The 18,603-nt window shown below is 44.0% G+C and overlaps 2 long non-coding RNA genes across 16 annotated transcripts in view; one reads left to right on the top strand and one right to left on the bottom strand.

Moving 5' to 3' along the window:
- The window catches only part of LOC128916303 (uncharacterized), a 74,054-nt gene that overhangs the window by 19,164 nt on the left and 36,287 nt on the right, over positions 1-18,603 (bottom strand). For 4 of the 6 annotated variants that reach the window (XR_008468907.1, XR_008468910.1, XR_008468901.1 and 1 more), the window contains one exon: positions 5,047-5,125. The exons of the other annotated variants lie outside the window; for them this stretch is intronic. This is a non-coding gene — a long non-coding RNA (uncharacterized LOC128916303). The remainder of the gene's footprint in view (positions 1-5,046; positions 5,126-18,603) is intronic. 6 annotated transcript variants of the gene reach the window in all.
- Positions 2,470-18,603, top strand: part of LOC128916285 (uncharacterized) — a 98,468-nt gene continuing 82,334 nt past the window's right edge. For 9 of the 10 annotated variants that reach the window (XR_008468895.1, XR_008468893.1, XR_008468894.1 and 6 more), the window contains exons 1-6: positions 2,470-2,520; positions 3,820-3,939; positions 7,179-7,253; positions 12,653-12,724; positions 16,292-16,518; positions 16,633-16,714. This is a non-coding gene — a long non-coding RNA (uncharacterized LOC128916285). Of the gene's footprint in view, positions 2,521-3,017; positions 3,196-3,819; positions 3,940-7,178; positions 7,254-12,652; positions 12,725-16,291; positions 16,519-16,632; positions 16,715-18,603 lie in introns of those variants that run through there. The other variant, XR_008468892.1, reaches the window with a different exon arrangement.

The raw sequence follows: 18,603 nt of genomic DNA, 5'->3' as shown, positions 1-18,603 counted from the left end.
GGCATCGGGGGAAAAATATCCGTATGCCTTCCTGCCTCCGGGAAAAAAATTAAAAAAACCATCCAAACAACAAAACAAGAAAAAATAATAATAAAATTTAAAAAACCAACACCCATGGTCGGGCGGCCGAAAAGTGAAGAGGGAAGTAGGAACAGGAATAAAAAGTAAGGCTACAAATTGTAGCTGGGAAGGGAGCCCGCTGGCCTGCCAGAAGCGGAGCTTACCGCGCTGCTATGGAGCTGCCTGCCCCCGCTGCACCGCGTTATCCCTTCCCCGCCGCCGCTCCCAACGAGGAGCCGCCGCCAAAAAAATAAAATAGATGGATTCGGTGCCTGTGTGCGCCACTCCGAAAAGGCAAGCGCCCACGCCAGACCCGGCCCCGAGAGGGTTAAACGGCGTCGTGGAAGAAAAGGCACTGTGTCACATATTCTGTGTGTTGCGGCGGGAGGGGGGTGCGCGTGTGGGGGGGGGATCGCTCGGCGGATCGACTGCGAAAGCGATTTTCGGCGCCTATCACAATAAGCGCGATCGCGCTCGCACAGCTCCGAGAGCTGCTGGCCACCGAGAAATGACATAGAAACAGCCACCAAAAAATAGCTAAGCCAATGACAAATAGCGACCCGGGTGACAGAGACAGAGAATTTTGTAGGCGGAGAAGACGAGGTGAATGGCCAGCTCTGAGCCCAGCCTAATACAGTGATATCTACGGGGAGGGTATTTACTCGTTTTTGGGGTGTGTGGGAGGAGAGGAAAAACACCTACAAATAGCTGGCACGATTCAAATGGCCTCGGATTATGCTTCCCCCCCTCTAGTTCAGGAAGGAAACTCGCGTTTTAACGCTAAGAGGGGGGGAAAAAATAGCCCTGTGCAATACGCGATGAACAGCACTTTGGTCCTTCGTTAATACCCAAAGGGACAGAGATGATAAATGTGATAGCATGTGGCAGCATAACCGTCACCCAGGTTTCTGCTAAAGGCGGCTCCGATATCGTGACACGGGAAATTAAGCGCTTAAGTGGGAGGTGGAGAAAGCGTTTAAACAGAGAAGTTAATCTGCTAACATGGAAAGCAAACAAGCGGAGAAAAAAAGCGAAGGTTGTCCTCTTATTTTGAGGGGGGGGGAAGAAGGGAGGGGGAAGAGAAAGAGCGAAGGGGCATTAATCCGGGTTACGAAAACACGGGGAGAGAGGAAGGAGGAGGCGGGGGGGGGGGTGGGGGGGGGAGACGGGGGGCGAGAAAAGGAGATGTGCATGTAAGTGGGGAAGTCACGCTGGCTACTCCTGCTGCAAGGGCCGGGGAAGCAGGAGCCGCCGCGTCCCGAGCGCTTGCCCCGAAATTTCCACGGCGGAGAGGCGGGGGAGAAGGCAGGAGGGAGGGATCGGCGGGGGGGGGTGGGGTGGGGGGGTGGTAATGAAGGGGGAAGCGGGGGGAAGATCAGAGGGGAAGCCTGTCATGTCATGTCAGGGGAGAGCGGGGCGCACACCGGGGCCGCGGTGCGACCCTCCGGCTCCGGCTGTCCCGCGCCTCCCGCCCGCCCCGAGCTTCCCCCCAGCCCGCCTCCGCCCCGCTCTCCCCCGGGGCGGGCCGACAGGGCTTTGGGAAGCCGGGCTGCCCGGGATCCCCCGCCGGGGCGAGATGCTGCCCGCCGCCGCCCCGGGGGAGCGGGGTTACCTGCCGGAGGAGGCAGCCGCTCCCGCTCGCTCCCACCCTCTGAGGCTGAGGGAAGCCAGTGACAGATCCGCCCAGGAGCCAGCGCCGAGACCTGCCGCCGGCTCCGGCAGCCTCCCGCCCGCTGTCCGCCGGGCTCCCGAGGGAGACTCTTCCCGGCAGCGACGGGATACAGGTTGCCCCCCACACCACCACCACCACCCCCCCCCCCGCTTTTCCGAAGACGGGCTTCCCCCGCCCGGCCCGCCCGCCCGCCCAGTTCCCTCAACCCCAGCCGCGCCCGGTTCCTCCGGCTCTTACCGCCTGCGCCGGCGGCGGCACCCGCTCCGAAACACGGCGGTGGCGGCAGCGGCGAGAAGGGGAAAGGGGAGAGAGGTGACTTTTGGCGACGGGCGGCCCGGCGAGCCGCCGCTCCCCCGCGGCAGCGATGCGATCGGGCATCACTCGAAAATGGCGCCGAAAGAGCAGGGCTCTTCATTCAAATTCGTTAGAGCCAGCCCCGCCGCCCCGGGGCATGCCGGGAACGGGGGGGGGGAAGCGGGGGGTTGGGGGGGGGGAGCCCGCTCGGGCTGAGGCAGCGCTACGGACACGGCGCTCGCTGTCAATGCCGCCCTTCCCCCCCCCCCCGCCCGCGCGCGCTCCACGCCCTCCCCGCGAGCGCGCGCTCCCGCGCTCCCAACCCAACCGCCACTAATGGGGAGGGGAGGGGGGAGGAGGAGGATGGGGAGGGGGGGGGGGAGAGAAATGTCACCCGGAGTGCCGGCCCGTGGGGGAGAGGTGGCGCCTTAGAGATGGGGGGGGGGGGGGGAGGGAAGAGAGCAGACCTCCGCCGGCCTCGCGGACTTGTCAAGGTAAAGGCGGGGGGGGGGGGGGGGGGGGGGCAGCGCGTTTTGGGTGAGGTAGGGAGAGGATGGCGGCGGGGGGGGAGGGGGGTGGGTGCGCCGGAGGACCTGAGGAAAATCATGAAGAGCGCCTTCCTGCCACCCCCCCACCCCCCCCCCGCGTCAAGCGCCTCCGAGGACCCCCGCGGCTCCCAGGTTGCGCCGCCCCCCCTTTTTCCCCTTATCCCCCTTTCCCTCAGCCGAAGGGGTTTCGCGGCGCTCGGCGCTTGCCCACATCGCGCCCAGGCAGCCCGCGGGCCCGATCCCGCCCTGGCAGACGCCGCTCCCCTTCGTCCGCCCCCTCCCACACTCCCCTCAGTCCCTCGCGCCCTCCGCCGCACCGGCTCGGCGACCCCCCCCCCCCCCCGCCCAAGCCACCCCTCATAAGCTGCCACCCCCCGCCCGGGCGGGCGAAGGAAAGCGAGCCGGGTGTTGTGCGTGGGCGCATCTCGGGGCAGATTGGGCCCGGCGGTGCTGTACGCCGGTCATTTCAAAAAAAAATATCTCTGGGAGGAACTTGAGGGAAGCGAGGTTGAGCGCTCCCGCCTCGGCTGCTCCTCGCAGCGCTGGGGGGGGGGGGGGCCGACGACGTGAACTTTCATTTTCACGCCGCCCCCCTCCTCTGGTCCCCTCCAAGTTCATGAGGTACCTGATGGCCGGGCGAGCGCTCCTGAACCCCTTTCACAGATGGGGAAAGCGAGATGGAGGTTGGGAGCGGCTGGAAGCCGCGGGGGGAAGGCGAGGCGACAGTGCCGCCGGTCTGCACTTGACTTTTGACTGCTGAGGGATCCGTTCCTGCGGGCTCTGCGCGGGCTGCCCGCACCCCGCACGGCCTTCCCAGGGAGACCCAACGCATCCCTAGCCAGCGGCTCCTCAGCAGTTTAGACTTAAGTGGGGCTTTTTTTTTCAATCGGATACGCTTTTTAAAAAGGGAAAGGAAGGCAAAGGCCTGGGACCTGCAAGCTGTTGTTCCCATGACTTTGGGGGAAGATTTTTCAAAAGTACATAATGAGAGCTGGGGAGCTCTCTTCCCACTGACTTTCAAAATCTTCACGTCTGTGAGCCTGGTCCTCTTAAACTCAGCTGGACTACTTGCAGACGAACGTTAGAAGGCTCAGGGCCTAATGCTTCTCATGATTCCGCTCCCTTTCTAGAGCCGCACTGATAAAAATATAAGCAGAACAAGTTTTGAAGGGAGAGGTAATTTCTCTCTCTCTCTCTCTTTTTTTTTTTTTTTTTTTTTTTTTTTTTTTTAACCAACTGACACAGTTGAAAGCAGCAAGCTTTTGGGCTCAAAAAGCTTACACCATCACGGCTGTGAAAACTACTGCTACTCAGAAAATATGTCATTCTGGAGCTCCTTAGAGAAAAAGTAGTGCAAGGCAACATGTAAGTAATCACATAGATAACATTATGCATTTTTGTTACTGTATTTTCCTCGGATTTGAAGTTTGGTGTTGCTGAAGAAACTAATTCCTGATTTTTTAAACACAAGTCCTCAGTGAAAATTAGCCAGATGAAAAAACTTCAGTTCGTAAAACCTTTATGTTAAAAAGGAGGAAATATAAATGATTTGCAGTGTATTTATGTTTTTGCTCTTATTTTATTGAAATTACTGTGAGTGAAATTTTCAAAAAGTGTGCCTTTTAACTGAGAAGGATGATAGTAAATGTCTTATAATTTTTTTTTCTGAAGGTTATGTGCCTGTGAAAAGAGGACTTTGCAGTAGAAATAGCAATAAAAGCAGTAAAAAATAAAATAAAATTATGATGTTGCTGATATCACTTCTCTGTACTTAGATTATGAATAATTTTGCCCTAAAATAATTTTAGTTATTATTTTTCACCCATTTTTCCAACCTTAATATAAGAATAAGATATAGAAGTTATATCAGGACATGGTATTCTTTTTTATGAATCACACTATTGTCCTTTCAGATGTCATTCCTAAGGTCTCATTAAAATTTTTAATGAAAGCGAAATTTTTACATCTCCTCATATCTAATACTTGCTGTCAGATTCTGTACTTGATGCACACAGGTCTCAATCCTGTACAAACCGAAATGTGTATTATTATGTGTAAGCACACCGAGTAGTTCTCTTCATTATTATGCTCTTGTATTTCGGACTTAGGCAGCTAATAGTGATATTACACAATCATTGTTCTCAGTATTACTTAGGACTGCACGAAACACAAGCCTACTGTAATACTCTTGATTTACATCTTCCATTCATATTTCCTATGTTAAATAATGCACAATTATAATAATTTAAGAGTCAGAGTGGGCAAATATTTAACTGAGTATCAGAACAAATGAGAAAGGCCATTGCTATAGTCTAAAAATCTATGTAATAACAACGTGGGTATTGCATTCTCTGTCTGTAGCATCTGTAAGAGGGTCATCAGTTTGTTTCCTCGGTGACTAGTGAAGCCAAAAAGTCACAGAAGGAACACAGCTGAGGACAGAAGGGAAGAGAAAGGGATTTTGAGTCTCACCAAAAATGATGTCAATGCTTTGGGTCAAATTTCCATCCGAAACAACTTGGGCCGATCGGAATGGTGGAAGTCTTATCTGCTGTGGTAGCAAATATGAGGTTAAGCTGCAATTCCTATAATCAACTGCTTTCCTCATACAGTTCTCATTACAGCACTACCCGAACACCTCCTAATAGTGCCCGTCCTCTGTTATAGGTTCCTCTCCTCAGAGGGTTATTATATTGTCAGAGGATCTCCTCATACTGTAATAAGTGACATGACCAGCATTTATCTGTTCTCTTGTTGCCAGGGGAAGGAGCATGTGCAGTTTAATGTTTTCAGTTTATTTTATCTGTCTTTTCTTCCATATAGGTGTTATGTATTTATGTTAGCGAGGCAAGGTCAAAGTAATGTGTTTTGCTCTTCAAGCAAAATGCAGTTAGGTTTCTGATGGCCCTTAGCTCCTAGGCACATTCATTCCATAGACTTACACCAGCCCCAAGAAAGTTCTGCCTCTAGAAATGGTAGCTTTTTCACCCTTGTTGTGCAAGTTCTCTTATGTCAGAAGAGGGGAACTGTTGACAATTGGATCCAGTGTAGAGACCTAGTAGGCATTTCTTTAGGAATCCTGGATTTAGGCCCTGGAGGAACTTGAGACCCTGAATTTGTAATTTAAAATTCTAGAGAAAATCAGTATAGAGTGGAAGAGAGGGACTTATTATAACGCACATTGCCGAGATGACATCCCCCCAGCTTCTTGTACTTGGAGTTTCCTATATGCAGCAGGCTTGGATATACTGAATTGCCTAAGGTCCAGTTGAGAAGTGGCAAAACCAAAGCCACGTACTTAGCTGCCAAAATGGCACAGAAGCTCATAGCTAGTCAGGGATGATTAGAAAGCTGGAGGCTGTCTGCTGTCTGACTCAGGCACGCATTACTTTACAAATTACCTTCCTATGTGTTTCTAAGATTTATTTTACAACTATGAGGATTAGAGGAATTTGTTGTAATGAAAACTGGCATTGTGTCGTTACCGTGTAACTTTTTAGTTAGATTCTTTGGCTTGCCTGGGTACTTGCATGTTATTTCATTACCTTCATCTGGTCCAGTTCCTAGGTAAGTTAGACCAGGTGGAGGGCACCAAGATACACCCACATGAAGTATATATGGTAATCTTTTCAATAATTGCACATCTACGTATTATTTTGGTATTCTGTGTTTATATGGCATATGGACATACAGACAGTGGGAATTCCAAATATTTTTTATTTATTTTTCTAATTTGAGCCCTGCCTTGCCCCTGATGCTTGTCCAGCCTTCTAGATCGCTGTTATAGATTTATCTAAGCCTCCCTTCAGACCTCTTCTGTAAATTTGAGATCAGTTGAAGTTTAAAGTTTCAGTTTAATAACCTAGTAACTGTAGTTGAATGTCCTCTTTCATGTATGAGTTTTCTACTTCCTTCTGTAGCCATTCAGTCTCTGATTTACCCTGACAAATACAGGATTTGGAATTCATTACTTTTGTAATTTCAGTCCACTAGCAATGACAGAGGTTGTAATCTAGAAAGGGCTGAAGTGTACAGCTTTTACTATTGTATACTGAAAACAGAGTTCTGAATTTGACAGTATAGACCTAATCTAGGGATGCTTCTGTAGGCAGTAAGGACTGCAAGAAATATGTGCTGGCTTAGGACTTGCATCTGCTTTATTAGATTTCCTATAAAGTTCCCGATGAAAAAAAAACCAAACTAGCTGCTTTTTTTTTTTTTTTTTTACTGTAGACTATCTCCTGATTTTTCAGTACCCAACTTTCAATTTAATTTTTTTTTCAGCCTCTAAAATGCTCAATGTAGCATAAAGACTAATGGTGTAGTCAAAAGGTATATATTTCATATATGTACTATATTTCATTCAGATCTTATAATATTGACTCTAACATAGCTGTAGGCCTGACTCATAATAATAAATAGATTCCTGAGGATTTAAGAAAGATTTGTTATTAAATTTAGGTTCCATGGTAGAGTTTTGCTAAAATGGCCTAACTGTAACTTCTAAATGTTTTAATAGTTTTGTGGATTTAATGGTTGTGAAAAGTGCTGGCTTGGTATCTGTGAAAACTGAAGCCCATTCTTTATTCATGGATTAATTACAGCAGAGCAGTTGCCAATTGATCTTCTCCACAGCACCCATGAACTTCAGCCTTGAACTGAAGAGGACTCATCAAATGGTGAGAAAATAGTGTGGCTGTCATGACTATTAAGTTATTGAGGGGATGTTCTATTTATTCTTAGGATTGATTCTGTTATTTAATAGGTATTGAAGTTAGATTTTTGTAGGGTGATTGCTGGGACCATAACCTAATTTCTCCCCCTCCCCCAGTATTTCAGCTGTTAATTTCTCAAGCTTTGCTATCTTCTTAGCTGTCCTTGACTTTTCAAAAGTAATTGTTAGTGATACACTGAATTCATTAGCTAATTTCTTAATTACTTGCTTTAGCCATAGTCCTATGCGTGTGCTTAACTGTTCGCATGAGTAGTTTTATCAGTAGCACTGCTTAGGGGAGTGAAGTTCAGCTTTTTTGGAATTGTTTGAAAGCATTTAAATGAAAGCTGCTGAAATGAGTGCAGGAGTGAGGGATCTGGAAATGCTTTAGCTAGTACTAATTTGTTTGCTTTTGTGCTGTTCATCTTATTTCTTTTAAGACAGCTTGATGTAAGTTGTTCATTTGCTTCTCTAGTTTCCCAATTTCTGGGAAATTTTGAAATCTGAGCTTCAAAACATTTATAAAATTTTAGTAATGCTCTTAATTCTCCCGAGAAGATCAGACTGTTATTTTATTTAACCATTTTATGAAAAGGTGATTGCATCTATAGAGGAAATAATTCTATCTCTAACTCACTGTCTTAATCAGGTCTTTTCTTACTCTAGTGCCCTACCTTCATTAAGTAATGATTCTTACGTGTATGGCTTTATTAAGCATACATCTTAAAAACAGGAAGTTTCCTTTTTTACAGCTATAGATAAAGGATGGAATATTGGTAGCAGGGGGTTGTGTGTGTAAGAATATAGCTGTTGAGTGTTGGTATTTGCTGCCTGGTCATTTAGATAGGTGACAGATTAAAATAATAGTGCACAGAATGATCCATAGTGATCACAATGATCAGAATTTCACAGGATGCTGAGAGATGCCCCAGACCTTTTTTGGTATCTCAAAAAGTGGCTCAATTTCTGTTTTCTTCTAGTAACTGTGTCGTAGGGTAAGGAGTAAAAGGGACAGAACCCTACTAGTGTCTTATTTTCTCCTATCTCTATGGTTGTTACCATAGAGATTGGAATACGGGATATTAACCCTCTCCCAGCTATTTACCAAATTGGGTTTGGAAGTGCAAGTGTGTTTTAACTAGGCAGGAGAGATGGTGAGCCCTTTATACCAGTGACTGAACTACACCCTGTGTTAAGAATTACTTTAGTACTGTTATCAACCACTGAACTAATCTAACCTTTGGCAAGATTATTTACTAATTTGTGTATTAAAAATAAGATTTAATACTTAAGCCAGAAAGAAGCAGTAGTTTTCGGTCAGAGCGCACTGAGATACAACTCAGAGGTCATTTATTTTTAATACAGATTCAACAATCTGTTTCTTCTTTCTTTCTCAGCCACTTTTTCTTTAGTTTTCTTTTCAAGACCCAATTCTTGAATTAACTTTAAGAACTTAATTATTTGCATTCTGCTTCATCAAACAATTAATCTTGTACTTAAGTCACAATACTTCTATGAGTATGGCTTTTGAGAGAAGAGTTTGAATCCACATTAGTCCCTTGTGTCTTGTACTTGACTTTGCCTATCTGATAACCGGAAGGCTGGAGCCAGCCTAGTGCCAAAGTGTGAGTCTGCATGTTAGCAGGGTAAGGAGTTGGAGCTCAGATTTGAATGCGTGCTCGATACTACAGACTTAGTGAATGATTACAAGATGATTTAGACTTATTTTCAAATTTAAGCACTTCTTTAGTTGTTTAGCTGAGCCGAGTTTAGATACTTCATATGCTTCAAGTTAAATGGTTCAAGTTAAGTGGCTTAAAGGTTTTCCTAAAGCATTTTTTGAATTGATGTAATTCTTTTACTTCAATAGGGGATAGGCCAATGTCAAACAGTTTTGAAAAGCCCATTCTCATTGCTCTGCTAAGGAGATAATTTTGTTTCTTTTATTCCATCCCCTTTCTGGTTAAATCACTTCACTGACTCTTCTTATACCCATTGTTTCCTGCTAACCTTTCCTCTAATGTCCAATTTTCTATTAACTTTTTCCCCTCTGACTATTCTTTGTCTCTCTTCTTTTTAACGGAGTTTTGGAGAGGTCACTATACATTTTCAGTTTCTTTCCTTCTTTCATCAGTTCCTGGAATCCAACAACAAATAAAACCCTCTGATATCAACTGTGACTTTTTGGTGAGAAACACACAAGTCAAAACTTAGTGCAAGATCAATAGAAAGAGTAAGCAGAGCACTGTGGATGCCATTTATAAAAGAGGGAACTGGGACTTGCATATTATTAAAAACTGTTCCTCAAATTGGGATATCAGGATCTGGATCCAGGCAGTAGGATCAGTGCCTGAGAATGGTCATGTAGGAATTAGGGCTTCACCCCCCAAAAAGGTGGTGGGCTCAATAGCCCAACTGAAATGTGTCTACACCAATGCATGCGGCATGGGCAACAAGCAGGAGGAGCTGGAAGCCATTGTGCAGCAGGGAAACTATGATATAGATGCCATCACAGAACCACGGTGGGATGACTCACACAACAGGAGTGCTGCAGTGGATGGCTATAAATTCTTCAGAAGGGACAGGCAAAGAAGGAGAGGTGGTGGCGTAGCCCTGTATGTTAGGGAGTGTGTTCATTGTCCAGAGCTTAATGATGGTGATGATAGGGTTGAGTGTTTATGGGTAAGAATCAAGGGGAAGGCCAACAAGGCAGATATCATGGTGAGAGCCTCTTATAGACCGCCCAACCAGGATGAAGAGGCAGATAAAATATTCTATAAGCATCTGGGAGAAGTCTCACAATCGCTAGCCCTTTTTCTCATTGGGGACTTCAACTTACAAGATGTCTGCTGGAAATACAATACAGCAGAGAGGAAACAGTCTAGGAGGTTCCTGGACTGTCTTGAGGATAACTTCCTAACACAGCTAGTGAGTGAAGCCAACTAGGGAAGACGCCCCAGTGGACCTGTTGTTTGCAAACAGAGAAAGGCCTATGGGTGATGTGATGTTTGGAGGCCGCCTTGGGCACAGTGATCGCAAAATGATAGAGTGTTCAATTCTTGGACAAGTAAGGAGGGGGGTCAGCAGAACTGCTACCTTGGACTTTTGAAGGGCAGACTCTAGCCTGTTTAGGAACCTGGTTGACAGAGTCCCTTGGGAGGCAGTCATGAAGGGCAAAGGAGTCCAGGAAGGCTGGACATTCTTCAAGAAGGAAATCTTAAAGGTGCAAGAGCTGACTGTCCCTGTGTGCCAAAAGACAAGCTGGAAGGGAAGAAGATCGGCCTGCCTGAACAGAGAGCTTTGTCTGGAACTCAGGAAAAAAAGGGGACTTTATGACCTTTGGAAGAAGGGGCAGGCAACTCAGGAGGACCACAAGGATGTCGTGAGGTTATGCAGGGAGAAAAACAGAAGGGCCAAAGCCCAACTAGAACTTAATCTGACTCCTGCCATAAAAGACAATAAAAAGTGCTTCTATAAATATGTTAGCAACAAAAGGAGGGCTAAGGACAATCTCCATCCTTTATTGGATGTGGGGGGGAACATAGTGACAAAGGATGAGGAAAAGGCTGAGGTACTTAATGCCTTCTTTGCCTCAGTCTTTAACAGTAAGACCAGTTGTTCTGGGGGTACCCAGCTCCCTGAGCTGGGAGACAGGGACAGGGAGCAGAATGAAGGCCCCATAATCCAACGGGAAATGGATAGTGACCTGCTGCACGACTTAGACACATACAGGTCTATGGGGACAGATGGCATCCACCCAAGGATACTGAGGGAGCTGGCATGCCATCATTTATCAGCAGCCCTGATTAACAGGGGAGGTCCCTGTTGACTGGAGGTTAGCAAATGTGATGCCCACCTACAAGAAGGGCTGGAAGGAGGATCTGGGAAAATACAGGTCTGTCAGTCTGACAGTGCTGGGGAAGATTATGGAGCAGATCACCTTGAGTGCTGTCACATAGCACATACAGGACAACCAGGTGATCAGGCCCAGTCAGCATGGGTTTATGAAAGGCAGGTTCTGGTTGACTAACCTGACCTGCTTAGTGGATGAGGGAAAGGCCATGGATATTGTCTACCTAGGCTTTAGTAAGGCCTTTGACACCATTTCCCACAGCATTCTTCTGGAGAAACTGGCTGCTCATGGCTTGGATGGGCATACTCTGCTGCGTAAAAAACTGTCTGGATGGCCAGGCCCAAAGAGTTGGGCTGAATGGAGTTAAATCCAGTTGGTGGCCAGTCACAAGTGGTGTTCCTCAGGGGTCAGTATTGGGGCCAGTTCTGTTTAATATCTTTGTCAGTGATCTGGAGGAGGGGATCGAGTGTGCCCTCAGTAAGTTTGCAGATGACAGAAAGTTGGGTGGGAATGTTGATCTGCTTGACGGTAGGATGGCTGTACAGAGGGATCTGGTCAGGCTGGATCAATGGGCCAGTCATAAAAGGTTCAACAAGGCCAAGTGCTGGGTCCTGCACTTGGGTCACAACAACCCCATGCAGTGCTACAGGCTTGGGGAAGAGTGACTGGAAAGCTGCCCCACGTTAAAGGACCTGGGAGTATTGGTTGACAGCTGGTTGAATATGAGCCAGCAGCGTGCCCAGGTGTCTAAGGGCAATAGCATCCTGGCTTATATCAAAAATAGTGTGGCCAGCAGGACTAGGGAAGTGGTCATCCTGCTGTATTTGGCACTGGTCGAGGCCCCACCTTTAGTACTGTGTTTAGTTTTGGGCCCCTAACTACAAGAAAGACATTGAGGTGCTGGAGCAGATCCAGAGAAGGGCAACGAAGCTGATGAAGGGTCTCAAGCTTATAAGGAGTCTTAGGAGGAGCAGCTGAGGGAGCTGGGCTTCTTTAGCCTGGAGAAAAGGAGGCTGAGGGGAGACCTTACCGCTTTCTACAACTACCTGAAAGGAGGTCGTAGCAAGGGGGAGTTGGTCTCTTCCCCAAGTAAGAAGTGATAGGACAAGAGGAAATGGCCTCAAGTTGCACCAGGGGAGGTTTAGACTAGATATTAAGAAAAATTTCTCCCCCGAAAGGGTTGTCAAGCACTGGAACAGGCTGTCCCGGGGAAGTGGTTGAGTCCCCATCCCTGGAGGTATTTAAAAGACATGTAGAGTGGTGCTGAGGGATGTGGCAGTGCTAGGTTAATGGTTGGACTTGATGATCTTAAAGTTTTTTCCAACCTAAACGATTCTGACTCTATGATGTTAAGGTGAGTCTTTAAAAATCATTATGCTTATTATAACAAAAAACCCAACAAACCCAACCAAATACTCCACAAAAGAAAAGTCCAGGTGTACTGAATAGATTCATTAGACTTAATGTCACTGTTCTTTTACTGAACTATGTGTCACTGAACTTCTCTTAAGCCTTAGGAGAGTCAGCATGGAACTGGAAGAGAAGGAGGGATCTCCATGAAAGGCAGTCAACTACAGTTCTTGGTAAGTTAAAAAAAAAAAAATATAAAATTTTATTTCTCTTAAATTTTCACCTTTATGAAGCGACATATACTTAGGGCCCTGTTCACAGTGGCAAAACAAATCCAGTTTTATTGAAACAGTCACGGAATCACGGAATTTTTCAGAGTTGGAAGGGACCTCTAGAGATCATCTAGTCCAACTCCCCTGCTAAAGCAGGATTGCCTAGAGCACATTACTCAGGACTGCATTCAGGCAGGTCTTGAAAGTCTCCAGAGAAGGGGACTCCACAACCTCCCTGGGCAGCCTGTTCCAGTGCTCTGTCACCCTCACCGTAAAGAAGTTTTTTCTCATATTTGATCAGAACTTCCTACGTTCCAGCTTGTACCCGTTACCCCTTGTGCTGTTACTGGGAACCACTGAAAAGAGTCTGGCTCCATCCTCCTTAAACCCACCCTTCAGATACTTGTAAACATTAATAAGGTCTCCCCTCAACCTTCTCTTCTCCAGGCTAAAGAGTCCCAGCTCTCTCAGCCTTTCCTTATAAGGGAGATCCTCCAATCCCTCCATCATCTTTGTTGCGCTATTCTGGACTCTCTCCAGTAGCTCCCTGTCTCTCTTGAACTGGGGAGCCCAAAACTGGACACAGTATTCCAGTTGTGGCCTCACCAGTGCAGAGTAGAGGGGGAGAACGACCTCCTTTGACCTGCTGGACACGCTTTTCCCTATACAGCCCAGAGTTCCGTTGGCCTTCTTGGCAACAAGGGCATATTATTGGATAATCTACTGTCTACCAGGACCCCCAGATCCTTCTCCTCAGAACTGCTTCCCAGCAGGTCCACCCCTAACCTATACTGGTGCCTGACATTCCTCCTCCCCAGGTGCAGGACCCTACACTTGTCCTTGTTGAACCTCATTAGGTTCTTCTCTGCCCAGCTCTCCAGCCTGTCTAGGTCACGCTGGATGTCAGTACAGCCCTCTGGGGTGTCAGCCACTCCACCCAGTTTGGTATCATCAGCAAACTTGCTGAGCATTCTCTGTATTCATTTATGCTATCAGCATGTAAAAATCTGTGTTCTGTTATAGCTGAGTTTGTGGTATAACTCCTGAATGAGAAAAATAAATGACATAAAATACATTAGTTATTTTCACAGTGATTATGCTACAGTCTTTTCACCCAGTTTCTGAACAAAACAAGATGTATAGGATTGTGTTGCCTTCTAATAACTTTTGAATCCAACCCTTAATTTCTGCTGCATTTGATATAAAGATAGAGGTCACAAAGTCAAGTTTCTACGATTTGAGTGAAACTTAGCAGCTGGGAGTAGAGAAAGGACTCAAATTAGTGCCCCTGGGGTAGAAAAAAGCTGCAGCGTGGACCCAGAAGTTTTCTCTTCTGTTCAACCTGTTGACTTGCCAGTTGGCTGCTTGGTTGGTCTGCTAATCAACACATGTGTAGCTCGGACCTAGCCACAAAGTGAGCTTGCTTTCTGCAGGAATTTAGGGAGATCTGTTTAGAAGGGAATGGGAAGAGTGTCAGCCTGGGATTACTGCGCAAGTGTGTTGGTGGCACATACAAGCATGCTGATAGGTAACTGTACGTTATTACTTGTGCTAGTCATGCAAGAAAACTTGGTTTTGCCAGGGCCTTCTAGTCTCCCAAACCACTTGTGAATCATACCATTTTATGGTAGTTTTTATACCTGGATTAGATGCATGTTTTTCCTGTCCGCACCAGAGAAGGGAACTGTTGAGACAGCTTCAGTATTTCATTTGTTTGACTGGTTGGATGTCAGCTCTCAGCCATCCCTTAGGCTGTCAAAATTGTAAAACTGTTTTCAGCTGTCCCCAGAAACAGACTGTATCTTAGACTGCAGCTATGTGTCCCTGACCCATCCTACAACCTATGCTCTTGGAGCAGTGCAGGAAACATGCATTGTATTCCAATTGACTTCCTTTGTGAAGAAAGATGTGGAGCTAGGCACAGGGACAGAAAACAATATTAGGATCTGGCTGCATCAAGTTATCACATTATATTGCAACTTGGGAAATGCTAAATCTGTAGCTACATGATTTTGGGCACCATGATTGTCCTGAAAGGTATGGTCTGTCCAGTCTTCTCAGTCAATGAGAAATGGACAGATTACACTTGCCAGAGGTACTGGTTTACTCACTTTGCAAGCTCAGGTAGGCATCACGAACTTGGCAGCTGTCTGATATTTTTAAATTTTTTGTGTAATGTTAGACAGGGGTCAAGATATCTTATAACACTTTTTAAACAGAACTTAGCCCTGTAGCACTGTTCTTCAGAAACAGTTGAATTCCTCAGAATAACAGAAGCCTAAGTCATGCATATGAAACATAAACTTCCAACTCAATATTGTAAGATAACTGCCTTGAAATTTCTCATAAAATCTGAAATGTGTATTTTGAATTTTTTTGTTTGTCTTCCTGCCCAGTTGAAAACCATCAACCTGGCAGCAAGCAACAAAAAACTGTGATACTCTTCTCCGTTTTCTCCTTATTTTCATGTCTGTTGTTTCATGAAATCAAAGCCAGTAAGAGAACAACTGGTCATTAAAAAAAAAAAAAAAGATTGCATTCCATTTATATGGAACTTTTGGTTCTTCTGTTAGATTCTTAAATCCTTTCACGTAGCTTCAGCTTTTTATTTTATAAAAATAGTTTCCCTAACGCTCTCTGTATTAAAGGAATGAAGAAATGTCTTCTGCATGTTTCTAGGATCTCGAGGTTGCTCTTATAACCTTTATCACCAGTACTCTTGCATAGTGTCACCAGTTAAATATTATTTCATGAAACCTATGGCTAACCTGTTTTTAAACGGTTTATAATATATAAAAACACTGTAACTTATAATATTTTCCTTTTAAAGTTTGACGTAGATGTGTTTTTAATAAGAACAGTAAGGTCAAATTATGGATGTTAAGTTTTGTGTGAACAGCGAAGTGGTGGTATATTTTTGTTTAATATTATGTTGTGTGCTTCCCGTAAATGGTGTTCACTAAGAGCTTAAACTTAGCAAATAATTATTATAGTTGATTTTCATAAGGATTTTTTGTTTAAAAAGGCTGACCCTTTTTAGTCTAAAAATGACTAATACTTAACCACTTTTTATCATGTATTTTCTAAGATCTTGGTCTTAGATGCTGCTATATGTGGTCAGAGACTTTCACGATCATGAAGACCTCAATAAATTCACAGGCCTATGCTGTGTCCCCAAAATGGGTGCTGTGGGACAGATTTTAAGAAGGCTTAAGCACTAAAAAGCAACTAGCATCATAGACCAAAGAAACTAGGATAACTAATTTTTAGAAAACAGTAATTAAAAATTTATATTTCAAATATATATCAGTAAAAGCTCCCATAATGTGCTATCACTACATGTAAAACCCATAAGCAATTTTAAGCCAACATTCTTTAAAGAAGGAGCTAAAAATTCCTATAAATAATATGCAACTTAAGATGTATGGAACTCCTTTATTATGTGCTAAATGCTGTAATAAACCAGGCTATCAGTAGGTTTTGCTGCATGTTACTAATTTTATTTTTTTTATCCCAATATTTTTGCAGGTGTGTGGAGGAACAGTTCCTGTTCTCACTGTTGTTACTCCCACATAGGCGGACTCTGTAATTGATTATGTGTGGGTAGGGCCCTATTGAAATTAAGGAGATTCTGCAGTAGTGCAGGGTTCTTTTGGTGAAAGTTCAGTTGCAAGATCAGGACCCTACTGTGACTCCTTACTGTGAATTCTGTCAGTGTATCATTGATTGTGCTGGAACCTGCCTTTTGGGATAATGTAAGTCCTGCTTTTCCCCCAAATGTACTTTAGACATGAAATAATCGTAAAACATTTCTAATTAGAAAATTAATATCATTTACATGCATTCTTTTAATTATGTTTTCTTGGCAGTACCAAATAATATATTCCTCAAAACTTCTTAATGGCACTGAGGCTTTGTGGATAGTTGGTCACATGATGAGAAAATTCGGCTGTAAGTACATTGAAATGATTGAATTTTTCAATAGTTAGACTTTAATGATGTTGACAAACTAATGATGATAAAAAGGTGAATCAAGAGGTTTGACTTCTGCCAATTGACTTCAGTTCTTTTTAGAAAATATATACAATATATCCATTAAGGATTTCATTATTCTTGGGTAATTCACCATGTGAACCTGGAGTCCTTCTGTACTGCTATTAGGTAGGGAGTTTTAATTTGTTTGTTTTCTTTATTTTCAGAATAGTGTGTCTCTGACTTGCTCTGTATTTTCACCCATAAACTTTCAGAAATTTATAGATCTATAAAAACTGTTCATACCACCAATATTTTTGTAGATATTGCAAACTGATTTACTAACATAATTGTCTTGCTGAGTTGAACATTGAAATGTTAATAAATATACACTTATACTTGTGTCAGTGTAACTTGGTTAAATTAAACAAAACTGAGCTGGCATTATGAGTGAATTTGATCATGCATGCTGATTAACTCTAGTCTTAGGCAGGAACAACATATTTTATTGTACCTAAGTATTTTGTGCTTAATCAATAATAATTACACATATCATATGTCAGTGGATTCACCCAAAATAACTATAAATATCTGTGCTTGGATTAAGGGGGAATTGATTTTCCTGTAGCTATGGGTACAGTAATTGCTATGACTCCTATGTTTATATCCAAATGAGCAAAAAACTACATATAGGTGTTTTCCGTGTATAACAAAAGGGGTATTATAAACTCCATGCCCTTTTTTATGATGCCGCATTTCTTTTCTGGTATTCAAATGCAAGAACGTTTTCAATGGGGTCTTAGTATCTGAAACGTGGAAGAGCTGGAAATGTTATTGAATTTGTGAATAATTATTAAGGGGCTGTAAAGGTCTAGAGGAGTTGTACATAAAGACAATTAGAGATTCTTTCCCATGGAGCAAGGACACAGATAATAATTGGTGAGTAAAGATTAACGAAGACAGGATTATTTTTTTGCTTGGCACAAGAGCAGCATGAAATGAAAGTTATTTGAAGAAAGAGCAAGACCAAAGAAGAAATCATAAACTCAGATCAAAAGCAGACTAGAGAGTCCAATTTAAAAAAAAACACCAAACAACGAAACAAAATCAAAAACCAGAAAATGGATGGCAAAAACATGCCTGAAAGGAGAACTAAATACATACCTACTGGTATTTCTCCTTACACTGAATATATGATAAATTTAAGTTTAAAACTTTCAGTAAGTGTTTTTCTGCCTTTTTTTTTTTGTTGGTTTTTTTTTGGTTTTTTTTTTTTTTTGCTGTTGGAGGGGAGTTTAAGGGCTTTGAAGAAGACTCGGTGACTAGTTGTGAGTTACCTGTGTAAACTGGGGATTCAAGGTGGCATTTATAACTAAGAACAGACTACAATGGGTTATGTATGCTAAACCACAATTAGTGCTAAGCAGAAGCCATAATTTCTTGTTCAAACACAGAACTTAATGATTTTGAAATGTATCATCTTCCAACAGAGCTCAAAACACAATTTCATTATGTTTGTTATAGGATGGGAATTTTCAAAGTTCTAGTTAAAACACTTAACGGTGATTGTTTTGAGATTTTGCAATATAAAATGAAATTGAGATTTTGCAATACAAAATGAAATCAAGATTTGAGAACACTGGCTGATTCATTTTGCATAAAAGAATCTTGATCAGGATATTTTGTTTTTTAAATATTTAGACCTAATGGTTTACTCTTTTCACCTTTTAATCTTATTGGCCATATGTATGAAAAGGAGAGGGAGATTAGGTGATTGTAGAAAAACCCCAAACATGGTCTTCTAGCCGTGCGCCCCCTACCCCGAACCAGAGCAGAAAAAGGGCCTCAAAATAGATCTAGTTTCAGAG

This window comes from Rissa tridactyla, chromosome 1, assembly GCF_028500815.1.
Source record: "Rissa tridactyla isolate bRisTri1 chromosome 1, bRisTri1.patW.cur.20221130, whole genome shotgun sequence".
Taxonomy (NCBI): Eukaryota; Metazoa; Chordata; class Aves; order Charadriiformes; family Laridae; genus Rissa; species Rissa tridactyla.
The sequence above is the reverse complement of the archived record's forward strand: the minus strand, read 5'-3'. Positions and strand labels throughout refer to the sequence as shown.